Source organism: Gavia stellata, chromosome 25, assembly GCF_030936135.1.
Source record: "Gavia stellata isolate bGavSte3 chromosome 25, bGavSte3.hap2, whole genome shotgun sequence".
In the NCBI taxonomy this organism is placed as follows: Eukaryota; Metazoa; Chordata; class Aves; order Gaviiformes; family Gaviidae; genus Gavia; species Gavia stellata.
The window spans coordinates 6266284-6284049 of NC_082618.1; positions in this window are offsets into that span (position 1 = coordinate 6266284).

Consider the following 17766-nt stretch of genomic DNA (forward strand, 5'->3'; position numbering starts at 1 on the left):
GGCGACCGGGGGAGCGCCCAACCGGCGGGGGCGGGTCCCCCTCCTCCTCTTCCTCCTCAGGAGCGGGGGGGGGGGGGAGAAGAGCACGTGTAACCCCCTCCCGGAAAAAAGAAAAAAAGAAAGAGAGAAAAGAAAAGATGTGCTGATGAAGGATGATGCTGCAGGGCTAGCAGGTCGCCAGCCCCCCCATGCACAAGAATAAAAACAAGATTTCCAGGCGCGGTTCTTCAAAAAAGCTGAATTAAAGCGCTCCCCCCAGGAAAAAACCCAACGGGAACAAGAAACCACAACCCGAAGCAGGCGGGTGAATAATTAATCCCAGGCAGATGCGATTAATCAGCGGCAGGAGCAGCTCGGCGGCGGAGTCCCCGCATCCGAAGGCAAAGTTTGGGGGGAGCGGGGCCGGGGAGCGGCCGCCCCACAGCCCGAGGGGGGGTCGGGGCTCACCCGCTGCCCCCCGGCGGGGGCTGGAAGCGGGGGCACCCGGCCATGAGCATGCAAAGGAGGGGGGTCCCCGCTTCCTCTGCCCCCCCCCCCCCGATTAAAGAGAGGGGGTGCACCCCCTCCTGCTCGCAAATAAAATTAAAGAAGGGGTGCGGGAGCCTTGGGGAAAGCGGCAAGTTTGGGGGGTTCTGCCCCTTGCCCCCCCTCTGCCCCCCCCCTCCTGCCGCCGGCGCCGGCCGTGCCGTGCCGTGCCGTGCCCGCCGGGGGGGCCCCGCCGCTGGGCGCTCCCGTGGCCGCTCGCCCGGCCGGAGCCGCATCGGGCTCCGGTGGGTGCCAGCGCGGGGAGGGCGGCAGGGGGAGGCGCCTTCCTCCTCCTCCTCCTCCTCCCCCCCCCCCCCTTCGGGCGAGGAGGTGGAAGCCGAGCGGAGCCCCGCTCCCCGCCGGTGCAGTGCGATGCGATGCCAGGCGATGCAATGCAATGCAGCCCCCACCCCCCCGCTTCCTGACACCCCCCCCAGGAGGTTTCCTCCGACCCCCCCCATCCCAGCACCCCGGGGTGCTGCACGGGGGGGCTGCACGGTCGGCCCTGCCCTCCCCTGCGTGCCATGCACCGCCACCGCTGAAATGCAAGGGGATAATAATAAAAAATGGGGTTTGGGGACCCCCCCGGGGGGGGGAGCATAGATGCACGAAGCACCGAGGGGCACATGCCTCGTCACCCCCGGGGTGGAGACAGCCAGCTGGGTTTGGTTGCTTCTCTCCACCCTGGGGGGGTTTGGGCCCCTTCTTCATCCCTGCTGTGGCCAGCGTGTCCCCTGCCTCTTGGCCCACTCTGCCAGTGTCACCCAGGGGGGATCAGCCTTGTCACCCCACTCCCTGTGGCACTGTGCACGCAGGCAGGGCCCGGCTGCAGCCCCTGCACACGGCCAGGGGTGGCTGGAGACCCCCTGTGCCCCCCTGGGGATGGGGGATCAACCACCACCTCACCCCAGTCCCTCGTGGGCACACACCCAGGGACCCCCTCCGCAGGGCCCGGAGAAGCTCACAGCATGGCTGGAGAAGGATTCCCCTTGTCCTAGCTTGCCGCTGCTGGCACAGAGTCACGGGAGAGATGGGTTTTCGGGGAGTGTTGCTGCCTTCGCACCCTGGCAATGCCACACTCCCCCCAACTGCATGGTGCCCAGGGCGGATGCCCGCGTTTGGGGACCGAGTCCCCATCGCAGCCATTCCCTACGTGGTTCACGTGTCCCCTCCCCGTGTGCACACACCACAAGCGGTGCAGCCACCCCAGCCTGAGGGTGGGTTTTCCTGCCTCCACCGGCCCGTGAGCATCCCAGGTGCCTTCACCATCCCTGCTCTGCTGCAATATATTTCCCCATCTCCCTTCACAAGGAAATATGGCCAGCGTGTTCCTCCTGGCAGCCTCATTTACAGTGGAAGTGCATAAGACATCTCCATTAATGCCAAAATAATTCACGGCAATTAATGGGATTGACCTTGAGCAGTGACAGAAGCTGAAGATGCCCCCAAGAAGCAGCAGCCCGGCAGCACTGAGGGGGAAGGACAGTCCCTGGGCTGAGCCCCCATGCACCCCCAGCACCTTTGGGTGCTGCTGGGACAGCTGGGGGCTGGCAGAGGGACCAGTGTGAAGAAGAGGAGGGAGATGGGGTCTGCTCCAAAACCCACCACCCAGAGCCCTGCGGGAAGGGCAGAGCATCACTTTTGGTGACCAAAAAAGGCCCGGCTGCTGCGGCGAGCGGCCCCATGCCACCACCCAGGCAACCGCTGCTTGTTTTCATAAAAATCCCATGATTTATAAGCCAATCTCCCGATTGCTTTGGGGAGGGGAGGGCTGACTCACGGGCCTGAATCCCCAGGGATGGCTAAGCAGCAGACAGAGCGAAGCAGTGGCCCAGCCATGATTCATCCCTCCCCAGCCTGCCTGGAGGGCGACGGGGCAGAGCCTCAGTTTCCCCACTCCGAAACGGACCCCAAGTTCAGGGAATTGGGGACGGTGATGGGACCACGCTGCATCCTGCCCCATCACAGGAGCCTTTTCCTGCTGATGGATGAGTGCTTTGAAAGCAGGGTGTTTGGGTGCCATCCCTCCCGCCTTCCCGCAGCGCCTCTGGCAGGTTCTTGGCACTGCCGCTGGGATGTTTTTCAACTGCTACAGAAATAAGTGTTTTTACCCCGGTTGGATTTTATTTATGGCTCTGGCTGTGGCAGGCGGAGGGCCAGGGTGGGCAAGAGCGGGTGGCTGTGATCTCTCTTTCCTGAGTGAGGACTGAAGCCAGCGTGCTGGTGGGGTTGCCGCTTGTACTGGGGAGATGCCAGAGATAAATCCTCTTATTTTAGCAAGAACCAAGGCAGAGAAGGTCAAAATGCCACACCAGAGCTGATTTCCATCTGTCTTCATGGGGACCCACCTGAGCATCTCCTGCTTTTTTGGACATACGATGCACTGGAAAGCCCAAGGATGGATTTCCCAAGGAGTTACCCCAAAAAACATTGAGGGATGTTCAGGCAGGGCTGAGTCTGGCTCCCCACATTGCCCCCAGAGAGCTTGGGGACACCGACTGGCACCGGTGACCTCCCACCACGCGTCCCGCTCACCCCAGTGGCATTGGCTGCACTCCCAATGGCATCGCATCCCAACTGACTGCAACAGCCCCTTGAGCCCCTGAGCGGAGAAGGACTTTGGGGCGCAAACCCTACGGGCTGGAGGCACTTTGGAGCCACTGACATCTGTGTGGATAAATCCTGGCTGTGGGAGCAAACCACAAGCAAGAGCGTTTGTGCCAGGTCGGGCAGAAAGCATCCGCAGTGCCGGGACAGCCCGGTCTCTCCCCGGTAATCCCTGACCTGCGTTTCACCTGCCTGTAATCCCGGAGCAGCACTAATCGCTGGGATAACAGTGCCCGGGAAGTGCTAATCGCCCAATCCGGCCCTAATCCCTGTGGGAGCCGCTGCGAAGGTGTCGCGGCGGAGCGGTGACACGGAGAGAGGCGGGCAGCGGGTGCAGGGGCTGCTGCGAAGGGCCCCCCAGGTGATGGGTTGCATGGTCCGGGGGGGAACCCCTCTTCCCATTCGCATGGGCAAACTGGGGCACAAACAGGAATGATGCCCCCCAAGGCACATCCAAGGGTTCCAGGGTTCCCTGGCCCCACTGGTAATGCAAGGATGGAGCCGTGAAAGGCAGCGGGGAGGGCTCATGGGGTGCAACACCCCCCCCAGACATGGCAGCGTGGGGAAACGCAAGCAAACCCCATCTTTTTGGGGGGGCTTTAAACAAAAAGCCAAGAGCCAGGGCTGGGGATTTGCACCTGGGGGGACACCCTGGGCTGTTATTTTTCACGCCGTGACCCCCAGGACCCTCCAAAGAGAAAAATCACCTATCAACCAGAATAAATTTTTTTTAAAAAAGCCCTGGGAACACCTCAGGACAGTGAAATCCTCAGCCCAAGCCTCTAGTTTTCCCATTATTTTCCACTAAAGATTAATGCAGGCGGGGAATTTCCTTGCCCGCAAGAAGTTCTCTCCGATGGCAGCTGCCTTGTTAGCAGCCGGAGCACTCGCACTCTGGCCCAACAGCTAATTCTGCGCGGGAGTTGAATGGCTGATCCTGCAACATGATTAAAAATATATATTAATTCCCTCCCCTTCAAAGCAGCGCCCGAAATACATTTATATCATCCGCCTTTCCTTATATAGTTCTGATAATGACATAAATATAGAAATCCCGTAATTGCCATAAATTAATTTTATATTATTATTTCTAAAGCAAGGGAAAAAAAAGCCTTTTATTGTAATTAATTGTCCAGCTGGTTTCCTCACGGCGTTCATGGCTCGTTATGTGGGTCCATGGCTCTGTCCTGCTCTTTCCCCTTGTCTCTGCTCACTTGGGGACTGTCCCCATCACAGTTTCAGGGCCACCCCATGGGTCTTCTTCCTCCCAGTGTGATGCTGGCAGAGGAAAATGGGTGGGAGAAGTAAGAAATGGGCTGAGATATTTCACGACCAAGATGCTGCAGGTCCTGAGCACACCCCACGGTACCCGCAGCCAGCAAATTGTTTTGACTTTCGGGTGCCCCAAACAGTGTTACGGCACATTAGATATTGAATGCAATATTTATAATATTAAAATGAATATTTTAATAGCATATAAAAGTAACGGAAGGGCAAATCAAAGCAGTAGCACCAAGCCCTTTCCTTCTTGCGAGATAAAAATGTTTCATTTCAGTTTTACTGTTTGGATTCGTCTTTGCCTCAACTTTTACGTTCTATTAAAATATTAATTTCGGGCTATATCATAGGCCTTTAATATTTTATCTGATATAACAAGTCAACATTATCAAAGTTGTTGGGGCTCTGCATAGGGGAATGGGGGGAACGAAATGGCCCTGTGAGTAGGAAACCCTGCGGGTTCAGCGGTTCAGAGGGGAACATCTCAACAGACCAGCAGTGATTTTTTTTTCCCCTTTCCTTCCAGAAATTTTTACCCCATGGGGAAATTTCCCCATTTCCATTTTTTTCTGTATTTCTGAGGAAAAAAGAGGCAAATGCCAAAGCCTGGGTTTCCCTCGCAGGGCAGGACCGATGGTGTAAATCCCCACGGCTGGGTGCCAGGCTGTGCTCCACACGCACGTGAGAGCATCCACCACATGCCAAAACACCCCGTATTAAAACGGAGCATCCCGGCATCCTCGCAGAAAATTGATGAACACCACGTTTCTCCAGCCCCGGGGATTCAAGGCACCTAATTACAGCAGCTCGTTAGGAGGGGGCGGTTATCTTGGCAGCCAGGGAGGCCAGCAATAGCTTTCTTTTCTTGCCTTGCTGTTTGCTTTTTTTTTTTTCCCCAAAAAAATAAAATACCCCGTGGAGTTTCGGGGGAGGATTTAGCCACTTGGATGAGTTCAAAAACAGCTCTTCCGAAATCAGCAGTGGGCTGATGGCAGTGCTAAGGCCACGAGCAGCCGGTGCTGGATGCTGTTAGATGCGGGGAGCAGCACAGTGAGGACCATCCTGTCATATCGTTGTTATTTTGGAGGGGTTGAGGAGATTTGCAGCACCTAAATCAAATACCAAGCCCTTGAGGTGAGCGAGGCATCAGCAGATGCCGGGAAACCAAAGGCAACAGGTTGTGTCTTAAGCAAAAGTACGTTTTGCATCCTGACCTCGGGATTTTGGCAACGGCCGAATCCCGACATGCCGATTGCCAAAGCCCATACGGTGCCTGGGGGTGCAGGGGGGTTGACGGGAAAACTCAGAGCACCAGTGGATTCAATGCCCAGAACACAGACCCTATAGCCCCTATGGATATACACCCACTTGGAGCAGGGCACGCGGCAGGCAGGCAGCAGGCTGGCAGGCAGGAGCAGGCAGGGTGAGCCTTGCCCCTGGCCCTTCTCCCTCCTGCAAGGCTGATGAGCTTGCAGCTGGTTTCTCCTATAAGCCTGAAGGGATGGCCAGGGTCTCGCTGGGGCAAGGAAGGACGTTCATCATCTCCAAACAGCTCCGGAGCTGCAACCATTTATTTCTAGACCTTGAGCGGGCTGAAGGGCAGCAAGGAGGCAGGGAGAAGGCAGGGAGAAGGCAGGGAGGAGGCAGGGTGGGTGTCTGCAAGCCCCTGCTGCAAACGGACCCTGCTCTTGGAGGAGTTACTGCCACCCTCCACGCAGACCTCACCAACACCTATACATATATATAAAACATATTAAAAAATGCAAAATCCCTTCTTTTCCTGCCTTGCTCCCCATACTGTGCTCTTTGGGACCTTGCAGGGGTGCAGGAGAGCACGTGGGGCCGTGTCCCGAGGGCGGTCCCCATCAGCATCCTGTGCTCTCACAGGGAACACTCGCCTTTCCATCCCTGTGTTCCCCCCCTTCCCTGCCTCTCTGGCCAAGACGGAAAGACAGACAGGGAAAAGCACTTAAGAGGAGGAGAAAAGCCCATTTGCTTTGGTTTCCCAGTCGCCTCCTCGCTTGGCTCAGCTCAGGCAGTTTGATTTTCTGGAGGCTTTTAGGCTTCCCCCGGTCCCTAATCATATAAGGGGCTGCAGAGGTGGGGTAGGATTCACGGCTGGACAGCCCTTAATGGTGCTGCGGGGATGAGCTCACCACGGGGCGCAGTCTTCCCACAGATGTGGCATGACCCTGGTGTCCCCTCCATCATGCCATGCTCCTGGACAAGCTCCCTCCGGTGCATGCGTGCCCGGTGGGGCAGGATCTGAGACACTTTCTCCCCCCACCTCCAGCTCCCCAGCTGGGATGCTCTGGGCTTGAGCCGGTCCTGGGTAATTTGTGGGCAATGGAGAGGTTGGGCTGGAGTTAGGTTGATTTGCAGGGTGAGAGGTAGGGTACAGGAACATCCTGGGTGGCCCCAAATCAGGCAAGATATGCCAATTGACATGTACTGACCTGTGGATCTTCAGTATCCTGCCACTCCGTAGCTCCCTCCCAGGGGGCTTGGCCATCCTCAGGGTGGGTTCAGCTGGGAGTTGCATGGAAAGGGCTGTTTGGCCAGGTCCCATGCTCCCAGGATGCTCAGCCCTGTGCCCGCTGCATCCTCCCGCTCACCCCTCACCGGGTCCATCTGTCCCCAGCAATCCCTCCCGGGGAAGCGCATCCACCCGAGGCTGGCTGATGAACTCTCCAACCCCTGCAAAATGGGTCCTGGTGGGATGCGGCAAAGACTGGCACTGTGTGATTGTCCTGGTAATGGGTTTTCACTGTAAGCTTGGGAGAAGGCGGCAGAAAACTGACAAAAACATATGCACATCTCAGCTTCGAAAGGTCTCTTTTTGGCATGAGGAGAGCCACCATGAGATGCAGGGTGGGAGAAACGTGGCAAGAGCAGCTTCTCCAGCCCCAGCTTCAGAGCTGTGTGTGCCCCACGGAGGTGTTACTGAGGGAATGGAAAGAAAAATTGTCCCTTCAGAGAGGGCAGAGGGCAGGGTGAGCTTGGTGGGGGGCTGTCCCCTGAGCACGGGCTCGGTAAGCGCTGGGGCTTGTGGCTGGCCCGAGGTTGACACTTGTGGCAGCGGCCGAGTGGGATGAGATCCCACCAGCTCTCTGAGGCTGGGGTACTTACCAGGGGAGCATGAAAATGGCCAGTTCATATGCTAGCAAAGGTCCACCTAACTCTGGATCTGGTCGCTGGGACGGCCAGCAGCAGCCAGCAGCCAGCAGCCTTCCCTCCCTGTGTACCCTCTCTCTGTCCCTCCATCTACCTACCCACCCGTCTATGCATACATCCCTATGTACCCTCTCTTTGTCTGCCCATCCATCCATGCATTCATCCCTCTCTACCTCCCTTTACATCCTCTATCTGTCCATCCATCCACCTGTCCATCCCTCTATACTCTCTCCCTGCCCATCCACCCCTACCCCTCCATCCCTCCATCCCTCACCCACTCCTCTATCCCTCCAACTCTCCCTCCACCCATCTCTCCATCCCTTCCTCCCTCCATCCCTCCCTCCATCCCTCCCTCCCTCCCTCCACCCATCCATCCCACACTCCCTCTCTGCCTCCCCCCCTAGATGCTCCTCATCCCGGATCCCCTCTCTCCCCACGGCCACCATGACCTTTCCGGGTGAGGACCCCCGCACTGGCGGCTCCACGTCCCCCGCAGCAGGGCCCCTCCACCACCTGCCCCAGCACTGCCCGGCCGGGGCCGAGGAGCGTTGCCAGCCAAGTGGCGAGAGGCCGTGGCAGTGAGCAGGGCCTCCCTTTCCCCTTCGCTGGACCTGTCACAACAACGCTCGTCGGGGATGGAGATGGCGGCGGGGGGAGGCGCTGGGAGAAGGGCTGGGACCGGCTGAGCATCCCGCAGCCTGCCTTGTTTTCGGAGGCACCGTGGTACATTGGGCTGAGTTTGCTCCTGGGCAGGGGGTGGTGGCAGCTCCAATGTCCCACCACCCCAAGCATCTCCTGCAGGACATCCATTTCAGAGTGACCCCAAGCTGGGCAACCTGCTGCACCCCAAAAATCATCCAATCATCTCCAAAATGCCAGGCTCCAGCAGTAGGAGGGGGTTTTCTCTTCTGTGCCCCTTCTGTGCCTCCTCCCATGGGACATGGTTCAACACCAGCAGACACCTCCCTAGGGGATCTCCTTCCAGGGCTGGCAACTAATTGCAAGCAAGGAGTCATCAAACACAGCCCTAATTTCCCCCGGCAGCTCCCGAGTGGCTGTCGGGGCTCCATTGCAGGCAGATGGGGCAGCTGCTCACCCCAGCAAGCCGAAACCTCCCCTGCCCACCAGCCTCCGGAGGCGAAACCAGAGCCCGGCTTTTATCCTGGAGGTTGGAGCCCCATCCCCAGCGCCTGCCCAGCTGGCGTGTCTGACGGATAACAATGGAGCAGCTGTTAATTCATCTGGGTCAGCCCCAGCGCTGCCTAATGGTCACCCCAGTAATGGCTGGGTGTCCTGGGGATGTGGGGTCTCATCTGGAGCGGGGCCCAGCGAAGCCCTTTCCTTCCTGCCATTAGTAGCTCCCAGCTGGGATTTCCCACTTCTTGCGGTGGGAAGAACCCCCTGGAAGACCATTTAGGACCATGAATTTTTCAGGAGCTCATTTAGCAGCAAACATTTTCCCATCTGTTTTTGCACAAAGTGGATTAACCCCTTCAGCAGCCCCGGGGGGGATGGAGGAGGCAGACCCAAGTGGGAGTGGGCTGCTGTGATTTGGGGGAGGGCGCAGGGGGAAAGCAGAGGTATGAGCAGGGGATGGGTTCGATTCCCCGCTTTGGTCTCGGGGGCTGACAGCAACCTGCTGCCTGCATGAGAAAGACGGGTATCACGGCCAGCGCAGGCTTGAGCTGGTAGGGAGCGGGCAGCGGCAGCCTCGGAGGCAGCAGAAATTTGGTCTCATCCAAAACATGCCTGAAAACAGCAGAAAACCCCTCATTTTGCACCTGGGCATTCGCAGGATGCAAAAGCCTGCAGGGAAACCCATGCAAAGGGCTTTGCCTGCATCCCCATCACCTGCGCTGAGCCTCCAGGACCGCAGGTAATCCCGTATCCGATGGAAAGGACTGGGCTGGGAGGTGTTGGGGAAAACAGCATTTGAACCATACGCATTGCTGGAGTCAGGAATAATTATAGCACTGGGGTCAAAAGAGCCTCCTTCAATGTCATTTTTCTGCTCAACATGCAGCAGCCATTTAAAATAAAATAAAGCCCCTGCAAAGTCTGGACATGGAAGAGAGGGATGGAGAATGGTCAGGAGAGAGGGAGGATTTTCCAGCGGGATAGCTGCTGGGCTGTCTCAGGGGCAGGCAGGGAAAGGATCACAATTTTGTGGCAAAAGCCAGTGTTTAAGGCTTCTAGCAACAATTTCTATCAGAGCACAGCAGTTTTTTCAATGAAACGCTGCTGACCTTGATGGTATCTGGCCAAAGATGATTCAGTATTTGGCTACAGGTGGTCACATCTCAATTAAAGCCCCCGACATCTTCAGTGATGTGTCTGATGCATCCTTTACATCAACCCTGCTAACGGGGCTGGATGTGGAGGTGGTTTTTCTGACGTCTGCAGCCCTTTTTCGACCTTCTTGGGGGCAGTCTGAGGGACAATCGCATCCTTCCTCAGCCTTATCTTCCTCTCCCAAAGCCAAGTGTGGAGGGCGAGGGTCCCCCATTTGCCTGGGGGGTGCCAGTGTGGGCTGCATTTCTCCAGCCTGTGATTATGCTTTGCAAAGTCAAACAGCCTTTGGGGGCTCTGCAAGAGGTGGCCAAAAGGGCTGAGCCCCTGCCACTGACGTGCAGGATGTCCTTTGTCACCTCCCTTCGCCTCACCCCCCCTCACCCCTCTGCACAGGTCTAAATGGTTTTGCATTTCAGGTCGTTTCCAGAAGGTGACAAAAGGGCAGCAAAGTGGGGGCTGAGCCCTGCCACCGTGTCCTGCAGCTGGGGGTCCAGCCGCAGCCCCCCGCCAGTCACCCTGCTCCATGGGGCTTCCCCCTCTCCCACTTCCCCACTCACTCCTCCCAGCCCTGGTCCCAGCCCTGCCGGAAGGCGAATTTTGGGGGAGCAGCACTGATTTCAGGTTTCATTAGAGCCAGGACCCCCCAAATCACTGGGATTTACTACAAACTGTCCTGACCAACATGTCCCCTCTGAGAAACCCCCCCAAGAAACCACACTGTTTGCTGCCATGGGAAAGTGCTTCCCCATCCTCTCTGAGGGCAGATGCCCAAGTCCCACCACACCTCAGAGCACGGATGGCAAGAGGGGATGAACCCCCTTTTGCAGGCTTCCCTCTGCCCCCCTTCCCCTGGCATCTCCTGGGGTTTCGGCCCCATCCCCGGCTCTGAGGGTGGGTGATTTAATTTTACCATCACAGCATCCTTTTAACGCAGACCTCAGCCCTCAGGAGAGCTGCACTCATCCTCTGAAGGGTGCCCGTAGGCTGCAGCGGAGGGGGACCCCGGGCTGGCCCATGGGATGTACAGCACCCCAGCGGCACAAGTCCCGCTCCGTATCATCAGGCGTTGTCCTGGCACACATAAAAGTCTCCCAGAAGAACCAGGCAACGAGGAAAATAAGAATATGCAAAGGGCAGGCAAGGGAAGGCAGCGGGTTTCTGCTTGGCTGCGCAGGGAGGGGTCTGCGGTGCACAAACAGCGTCCGCTCCTGTCTCTTCATACCAGTGACATTGAAGAGAGTTGCAAAAAAAATCCATTTTCTTCACCCAGAATAGAAAAAAAAAAAGACATTTGCAGCCTTGAAAGATTTATGTTCCCCCTCCAGAAGCCGGCGAGACCACGTGGGCTCCGTGGAGGTGCTCAGCAGTAGGGCTGGCCCCAAACAGCCCTCCCGGGGCGGGGGGAGGCAGGGATGCTCCTCGGGAAAAATGTTCCACATGGGAAAAGCTGGGCTGGTGGGGGCTGTGAGCACCTGCCCAGCCCTGCTCCGTCTATTAGTGATCCTAATTAATTACCCCCCTCTTGCACTACACCCTCTTAGTTATATGCCTCTGAGACCCTCGGGCAGCAGGAAGGGCTGCAGCTGAGCAGAAGGACCCCAGAATTAGCTGAGGGACCCCAAAATGAGCAGAGGGACACCAAACTGAGCCTCTCCCCAGTGCAGAGCTGTGAACTGAGCACTGGGTGCATGCGGATGTGCCAGTTCTGGGTAAACCCAGAAAAAAATCCTTTCCACCCCAAAGCAGAGCCCAATGAGAAGAGAAAGGACCCGACCAGCCTCACCAGCTCCCATCCTCCTTATGGGCTATAGCCCCCCAGACTGGGACCAGCCCAGCCCAAGCTGGGCGAGCAGCCCCCTGAGGCCCTGTGTCTCTGATAGCTATTAGCGGCGGCCCCTGATCGATGCTGGTCCTGGGCCCAAGTTCACCTTCCTGCGCAGTGAGCCACGCTTCCCCTGGGACCGTGGGGCTCACTGTCTCCCTGTCTGCCTCCCCAGAGCTCTCCGGAAAACACGCCGGCGCCGGTGTTATCAGCCCGGCCGCAAGCCAGATCTGCCAGAGCGTTAGTGCCATCCCAGGAGCCCGCTGTCTATTTTTAATCCCACTAAAAAGCAGGCAATTTGTCACTTAAGTCTCCATCCCGGACTCCCACTTACCCAGGCGGGAAGTGAGCGGCTGCTCCAGCAGCATCCCCTGCACGAGCAGCTCCAAAACCTGGCTGCAGGATGATGCTTTTCTGGTCGGCAGCAGGGTGGTCCTGGTCCGTGGGGCTGGGATTGGAGCCTGGGGCTAGGAATAGACCCTGTCCTAGTCCTTATTCCTCATTCCTTATTCCTCATTCCTTATTCCTAAATCCTTAGTCCTTATTCCTCATTCCTTATTCCTCATTCCTTAGTCCTTAGTCCTTACTCCTTATCCTTATTCTTTATTCCTTATTTCTTATTTCCTTATTTCTTATTACTCATTCTTTATTCATTTCCTTATTCCTCCACGTTTCCATCTCCCCGTAATTTGGGGAGGGGAGTGAAGCAGTAATTTCCAACCATCCCAGAGCAGATTCCTCTTCTCCCCTTTCTAAAAATGCCAGAAACTGGGGGAAAAAAAAATCCCATTTCCCATTGCTCTGTCGCCAGCCTGTCCCAGGGGTGCAGCGTGCCCCCCAAAAGCCGCTGCTCTTTGCAACAGCCCTTGAACTGTGATGCACGCAAAGGAGCCCTGCACTTCATCTGCTGGCAGATAATTTTGCTATTAATAAAACATCCATATTTAATGTGGGGGTTTTTTTGGAGGGGCCCAGCTCACACCTTTGAGTCACCTGCATCTCTCTGCCTGCCCCTCACCCCCGCAGGTCCTTTGCATCCCAGCACGATCCAACAGCTCCGGCATGCCAAACCCAAAATCCAGTGAATTAGAAATCAAAGGCCCCCCTCAAATGGCAAACCCAATCTGATCGCTCGCCCAGGTGGGTGATGGCAGATAAGGGCCCGGTGCCGCAGAAAAGGGAAAGCTCTCCAGGAGGAATATTAAACCTCACGGCGGATGGATTGGAGGTTTTTCAGCGGCTTTTGATGGTAATAGATTTTTGTAATAACCCGACTTTATTACTGGAAACAACGTGAGGATGCAAAGTGGCTTTGAGGCTTGTTAAAAGCATTTTCCAGCCACTTTAACTCCCTTCTCCCATCACTGGTGCTTCACCCGGGGATGTCGAAGGGTCTGGGCAGGGGATGGGGAGGTGAAGAAATCCTGGCCCAGCCCAGTAAAACCATTGCTTCAGTGGAGTGGGATGCACCGGTGAAGACACATGTCCCCGAGGAGCGGGCGCACTTTTGGGTGGCACAGGGATGGGATGGGTACATCCCACTGGGGCACCTTTCGGACCCTGCCCTCACCAGCCGCTGAGAGTGGCAGGGAATTTACCCTGACAAGTAATTGAATTCCCTTTCCCCTTGATCAAATCCCAGGTTATGTGCTTGACAGGTGATATTTGTACCTCTTTTAGTGAGTAAACTGCAGCGCTCGCATTAAATCAACGTCTTGGATCAGCCCTCCAGCCATCCCCAAGGGATGCTCCATCCTGCAGCATCCTCAGACCCTCCTCATCCTCCTGATGGAGGGGGGAGAGGAGGGACAAGGGCAGGGCTGCAGAGTGGGGTGACAGCCAAAATGCTGGAAACTGGGGATGGGGCTAAAAAAAGGGGCAGAAAAATCAGGCAAGGGCCAAGTCGGAGCCATGGAGAGGAGTGAGCGTGACTGTGGCCAGCTTCTGGCTCTGGGATGGGCAAAGATCCGAAAGAAAATCCCCCTCTGGGACCGTGAGGTCGGATGCTTTGATTCATCCACATGGGGTTATTTTTCTGTTTTTTTGGCCAAAACCGCTAGAGCTTGACCTTGAACTGGTGTCTCGTTTCCCTCTGCCAACCCAAAACTGCTGTTTTTTCAGCAAAATAAAAGTAGTAGCCAGATGAGTGCTGTTCTTCTCCAGCACTGGAAACAAAGGCAGCTTTACTGGCACCCCAAACACCCCGAATCATCTCCATGGCCCCGCCATCCCCGCAGGGTGACAGCCAGGCTGGGAGGGGCGGATTTGCAGGTGCCATTTGGGGACACCCATATCTGGTTGGGGACACAGCAGATGGGGAGCCTGGGGAGGAAGGTGAAGCAACCACACCCTTCCCATCACCATTACCCTCCCAAATCCGGCCCTTTAATATCTCCATCACCCTGTTTGGAGCCTCCTCATGGCAGGGAAGGAGACAAAGACCCCCTTTGGTGCGTCCTGGGCGGCTCCTTGCACCACAGGGAGCAGTGATCCAAGCCCGGCTCCGACATAGCGGCATCACATAAATAATATTGAATTATTTCCCCGCCATTTCTGGGAATTGCTGGTTAAGGCTCTTAGATGGCATACACTCACAGCTCCTAATCTTATTCACCTGCCATTTACCCCGGGAGCAGAGCATGAAGTCGCCAGCCTTTCCGGGGGGCACAGATACGGGGTCTCACGTTGTTAATAAGAGGGAATAATTAATATTAATCGGAGGTGCTGCAAATTGCACACCAGGGCCCTTCAGGCATGCAGAGTCAGGGTGCAGCAAAGGGAAAAATGCATCTTTGCACCCCAAAATAGCTCATGGGAGGAAAAGGAGGGGGGAAGCAAAAGCCGAGCTTTGCTGTGCACAGGGATTAATCTGCTGCCTGGCTTATAAACATTGTTCCCCAGATACCCATCCGAGCACTGGCATACCTGCCTGGCACCTGGGAGTCGCTGTGTCTCCAGGAGGTAAGAGTGGGGATGAAATGGTCTCCCCTTCCCCAGGATTTCTGGGCCTGAAAGAGATCTGGTGACACCGAAAACATCTCCTAACTTGATAATCTGATAGCTCATGAAAGTAAATAAGAAAGGAGGAAATCTGAAGCTTTGGGGTTTGCATCGGCAGAGAGAGATGCTCTGCCTTGCAATCACTTCTTCTCTTTGAAGTGGCCTTCAGGGATGCTGGAAACACCCTGAAATCCAAGCAGCCCCCACCAAAGGGTTTCCTTTCAGCCCCCAAAAAGTTATCATTTAATTAAATCCAAACCAAAATGCTTTGATTAGAGCCCAAGACAGAAGCATCTCTTTTTTTAAACCTTCCTATTAACAGAAAACCCCAAAGGCCATGGAGGGTGGGAGTTCCTGCCGAGTTTCAGGGAGAACAGTGATGAAACAGCATCAGGGATGGATGTGATACCCAGCTGGGCATCATCCCCCCGAGGGAGATCGAGGAGAGGTCTGTAAGCAAAATTCTCTTTGCTGCATTACACATTTTGCTAAATTTCGATTATTTTTTGGCTGGAAAGTTTTAAAAAAAAGACCCAGGTCTTATCACACCCATCCATCTCCCCCCGGACAGGGTTGGCAACCCTCTGCGGGCAGAGCACTGCTCACGCTGCTGGCAAAGCGGGGCTGTGGCTCCCTGTGAAAATAGCGGTGAGGGTGCTGACACCTGCTTCGCAACTTCTCCTGACCTCAGATCCTTTTTTTTCTTATTGATAGGATTTTTTTCCTGGCTCATTTCAAGCCTGAGTTGCTCAGATGCTCCCTGACATCTGCTAATATCCCTGAAACCGGAGCCCAAAGGGGCTGGGAGGCTTTGAAACCACAAACAATGCTATTTTCAGGCCATGATGGGATCAGGAGGGGTTTTTCCCACCCTGGGCTCAAAGCCTCACAGTGGGATGCTTGCAGCAGCTCCGGGGGATCCAGGGCATCATCCAGGTGAGTTTTCCACTGGCTTTTTTGTATGGGGACAGCACGGCCCCATAACAGGCTGTGGCTTGGGGCTGGCAGGAGCCTCTCCAAACCATGACGCATGCACCCGATGAACCTGGGCTTACGTCTGCAGGCAGGAGAGAAGCTCCTGAAAGAGGGGTTGTGGGTGAAACCCAAATTGCCCCAAATAGCAGGGCTGGCCCATCCCAGAGGGGACCGGCAGCCGGGGTGCTCCGTGCCTCATCAGCCGGAGACGCAGTCACCGGGGGAAGACGAGGCGTCGGCAGCCGGCACATCCCGCCATGCCCAGCCCACAGGCCTGCCACCTTCTCCGCTTGTCTTCTCATCCTGCTAATTTCAATCATGGATTACTCCATCTGGGTAAAATAGAAAGCCAGCATTTTTTTTTTCCTTTTCCTTTTTTTTTGGTGCATATTGAGTGTGTAGTGGATGTAAACTGCGTTATCTGGATGGCTTGCTGGCTTAGCACAGCCTCCGTTTTACCATACTAATGACTTTTTACACTCCAGGTAAAATCAGAACAAGACAAGAAGGTTTTAGAAAGCTCGTTCTGACAAATTCCTCACTGTAATTACTGGAGCAGAAAGAACTCATCAGCAGTACATGCTGTTGCTCCGGGCGCTAAAAGTCTCGAGTGGTGAATGGCCCAGATATGGAAACTGCAGCCGCCGCCGCATCGCCGCGCGGCACAGGGCCCGGCAGGTCTCCGCGCCGAGGCAGCAAGCGGAGCCCATCACAGCTTCCCCTGCCGACGGGCTCCTCGCTGGACAAGGAACAATTTTATACACGAGTGATCCGGCATAATCCCTGTCTTCCCAGGGCCAGGGACGGCCGCGGGGCGACAGCACTGCTGCGGGGTGCGCAGGGGTGTCGGGTCCCGCGCCGGCTGAGCTCGGCTTTGTTGGTGATGGAAGACACCAGGCTGGGCTTTGGGAGGCTGGTGTTATTCTCCGGGTACCCCTCGGATTCTGCCTTGCCTGGCGGGGATGGAGGGTGGGGACCTCCCATGCCCGCTCCCAGCCCGGCTGGCTCCCACTGCTCGCTCGGGCTTCAGCTCTGCCCTGGCTGCTGCAGCGGGGAGAAAAGGCATCGAAGGCTTTTACTTCAAATACATTGAAAATAAGCCCCCTCCCTGGCTGGTGGGAAAAAGTCTGGCGAAGCAGTTTGCTGGCTGCACGCTGCTGGCAGCTGTCAGCAGGTGTGAAATACCCCCTGTTTCACAGAATCCACAGCTCAGGAGATGCTCGAGGACTAGGTCGGCCACAAAACCCTGGCTGGGAGAGAAAAGCCACCAAGATGTCCCTGGCTGCAAGAGGATGTGGCACCACAGCTCACTGACCAGCTGGCATGGGATGTAGGGACCAGCGCTGGGATGCAGAGAGGGGATGAGGCAGTGCGGGGGGTCCCCAGCACCATCCCAACCCCAGCCCCCAGCCTCGCATCCTCACCTCCGAGACCTGGTCCAGACCAAATGCCTGGATCTGGACACCCTGACAGTTGCACCCATGAAGTGCTTTGCTTGCACAAGCGACAGTTTGCCTAGAAAGGGGCTGGAAAGAGCTTTTGAGGCTTCTGGGGGGCTGTAAATGTCCCTGTCCCCCATCCCCCAGGTCCTGCCTGTGCCTGGCCCAGCAGGCAAGGAAAATCCATCACGAGTTGGCTTTTACTGCCCTCTCCAGTCCCCCTCCAGCTAAGGCAGCTCCCAGGGGGAAATAACCTCAAAGCATGGGAGAGGGGGGCCCAAAACCCCGGGCTGAGCTGTGGTGGGACCCCCCAGCACTCCCCCCCAGCTCCAGGGATGGCCAAGGTGAGCCCTCCCCATCCTCGACCCTCTCCCAGCGCCCACCCTGTGTCGGGGACTGCGGTGGCCCAGGATGAGCCTCCTGGGAAGGGTAAGAGCTGTGTGGTCGGGCTGGAGGCTGGGGGCTGCTGAGATGTCCCCCGACACAGGGGACATGGGGAGACGGTCTAGGAGGGGACCACAGTGGCAGACGGGGTGCCTGCCCCCTCCCCTCCTGCCACTCCCCAGCCATTGCTGTCACTTAAAAGGTTTGGTCATTGGGGATGAACAGTGGAGTAGACACTCGAGCACATACCGCTTAGACACCGAGGGCGAA